This window comes from Artemia franciscana, chromosome 9 (genome assembly GCF_032884065.1).
Source record: "Artemia franciscana chromosome 9, ASM3288406v1, whole genome shotgun sequence".
Classification (NCBI taxonomy): Eukaryota; Metazoa; Arthropoda; class Branchiopoda; order Anostraca; family Artemiidae; genus Artemia; species Artemia franciscana.
Window position 1 is genome coordinate 5,225,968 of NC_088871.1, and position 3,520 is coordinate 5,229,487.

A 3,520-nucleotide genomic window follows, 5' to 3' on the forward strand; every position below is an offset into this window, starting at 1 on the left:
AACATTTTGTTAAAATCAGCACAGCAAGCACATACTTGTTGTGTCTATATTGTTTTTAATTTACCGCTTTTTTAAGATTTTTAATTACTATTGACGAGGGTCACTCAATACAATTGACACGCTCGTTATTACTAACTGCTAGATACAAGCTATAATAATTACCATAAAATAAAATGCTGATATGTAAGTTAAATTTAATATTGAAATGGAAATAAATTTAAAAGTCACCTGAAAGTGCTTAGTTTTCTCAGGGGTCGACGATACAAACACTTTTTTCGTAGATATTAAGGAGTTAATTGTCGAGATTTTTCCCACATTTGGGTACCCAACTAGTCCAATGACCGTTTCTTACTTTTCCTTTGGTCCAATATATACATCCTTAAATTTCTTTACTAATTCTTCCTTGGTCAAAACCCTACAGTCATTTACAACCCCTGTTTTGGATGACGTCACTAGTTAACTGTTTTCAGGCATAGTTTGAGTTTTCAGTTCTAAGGTTTCCAGCTTTTCAGATAATTCTTTTTCTTCATCCACATCGTCAGACACAACACCACTCTCTTCACTTATTTTCCTCGGCTTCTTCTCGTTTGCGGCGGAGTAGAATACAACTAAAATACTAGCGTCAGCAAAATATTGTGCCCAAATTCGTCTCTGTTTTTCAATTAGGAAATCGGATTTATTTAATAAGAGCATAGATTTTTTATGCTGAGAAACGTCTTTGATATAGTTTTCTAAGTCTTCACAACGAAATAGAAGGAGGTTAGGTGCGTCGAGTATCTGAACAATGACGTCACTGCAAACAATAGATAAATATAAATTATACAAATCAAAAGTAATCATTTCATGTGTTATGAAGAAACAGATTTGAATTAATTTGGTTCATTTTTAACTGAGGGTTGGAGAAGTATTTTATTCGAATAATGAGTTTTAGATATAGTCACTGTTACGCCTATGAGTCGTACCTGGCATTTTCAAACTTTGGGAATAATTGCTAGACGCATTATCTGATGACATGTCAATCCTTCTAATCCGAATTTTCCTGTCGATACTCTAATTGACTCATTCATAATAAGATTTTACTAGAAATGATATTTAGCTACCTTTAATTTCAGCCAACATTTTCTTAAAATCTTTCAGCCAATCAGAAAGTTCTATGAAAAATCTGATTGGCCCAAACCTACCTAGATTCTGGTATTAGTAAAATCCCATTGTGAACGATTTTTGGGAATTACAGAGGACATGGATAAACCTCACAATGCGATCAAGATGTAACAGCGACGATATACTGCATTTCTTGGAGGCTTATCAATTTTCTTTACTTGGTGTATTTAAGATAAGGTTTTACATTTGGACTTTAATAGGGATCTATATCTCTCAGTTTTTCTTATTTCCCTTTTTTCACCTTATCCTAATTATATATATTCCATTCCATGGACAAGATATGCATCTTAGGTGGATTGTTTATTATATGTCTTTTTGATGTCTTGTGGAAGATTTCAATTTGTAAATGACGGTGACATTGAAGAAGAAGCAGATAAATCCTTTAAGAAACTATATTAACGTAAACATAAATAGACTCAGATCGTATTCAATCCAGTCGAGAAGAACTAAAAATAGATCATTTGCGGATTCCGATCAGTAATTGGAATTAATGATGATCTCTAAGCATAAGCAAAGGAATTACTTAACATTCTAATCAAAATTAAATTTAATAACTTAACACTAATATTATTTTTAAAATATTACAAGTAAACATTTGTTTTTTTGTTACAACATAACTTTAATTTTTTTTTATGCTGTGACACTTCTTTGAATTAACATTTTAATTTTCATAACTGAACGATGGAAGGGGGAGGGGGTAAGTGAATCAAGAACTTCACAAAATTCCTCAAGGCCCAAAATCCTATAAATACAGGTCATAGCGGGTAATTTCAAATCGTTCCAATCGTAACTAGCAATATCCTATCCTAGTTTTGAGAGCAAAGTTTCCATGGGGTCAACAACAATTCCAAATTGAAATACATATGACTCACTAGAATACTGCTCAAAATGAGCAAATATACTAACAAACACATGGCATTCTTATAGATTATGATTCTTTTTCCTATTTATGAATTTTGGCTTTGCCAGCTTAAGAAAGACAGTCTTTGGGTAAGTTTTTCAAATGATGCTCTAGAGCCTGGTAAATTAGGTAATGATTGGTTAAGACTGGAGATTTGGGATTATTTGTCAAACTATTCTGCCTCAAAGGCGCACATTTTCAAGATCTGTAGGGTCTAAAATTCAAAAAGACGTGAGCCTTCAAGAAGAGAATCAAGATTTGATTCACTTGATTCAGACTGCTTTCTTTGTTGTGTATGGTCAAAATGCTTATATGTGCTTTTGATTTTGAACAGCTAATAAGAATATGAAGAACAAAACATTTATGAACGAAAATTTAAGATGTTCATTCATGTAAACATATAACTAAGTTTCACTAGAGAATAAAAGTTCTATTTACACAAAAGCAAGCGTGCATTTCAGAATCGACTGAGAAACCAAATAAGATAGAAAAGTAAATTTTTATGCAGAACAAATTCAAACTAGATGAAAAAAATTCATATAAAAATTTGTAAAAAAAAATAAACACAAAAAACGAAAATGTGACGTATGATAAAAAAGTGTGAGAATCAGGTACCAAGGCCATGTCCAGGGGGGGTAGGGGGTTCGAATCCTCCAAAATTTGTCCAGTTCATAAAAACGTAACAAAGGTGAGTATAAACACATTTTACACGCGTCTTTAAGTTTTTTGTAACCATCCGCTGAAAAATAATCCTTTTGTACCCCCCCCCCCCCAAAAAAAAAGCCGGATACGACCCTGCCAATGACCCATGTATCTTCTTAAGGATTGAAGGCCCAAGGTGTCAGTCTTAGCAACCCTGGAAAGCGACAAAAAGCCTGCAGCGAAGCCAATTGTTATCCAAGCAATATTATATCAGAAACCATAAAAAATACCACGGTTATTGAATTCTGAGCATCTTTTCAGAAGGTATGATGACCAAGTTCATTACAAATTAAAACTCAAAATAGATTATCAACAAAAACATAAACGAAACCCAACAAAACTTTCAGTGCTGGATTTCAGACACTTAATTCTGCGCATGTCTTAGAAACACCATTTAACTTCTGATATTCCGTGCCGGAGACAGGTATATCCAGTTTTAACGAAATTTACATGATCAGAAAGTGCAAAATTTTTTTTTTCGCAAAATGGAGCATAATTTCTTTTTTGAAGTTCAAGAAAGGGCAGTCCCTAAAAATATTCTGACATGACTGCCAGGAAAGCGTTAAAAATAAGCATAAAAGATTTACCATTATAGCAATTTGGGAGCTTTTGGAGTTTTCTGTGGTGTGACCTAGTTTGATTAACAAGCTTGAGGAGAAAAGCCCAATAAAATTCCATTGTCTTTTCAGGCAAAAATCAAAGTCAAACTACAAATTCTCGACAAAGGCTAGTCCCCTCAGACATTTTGCTAAATGA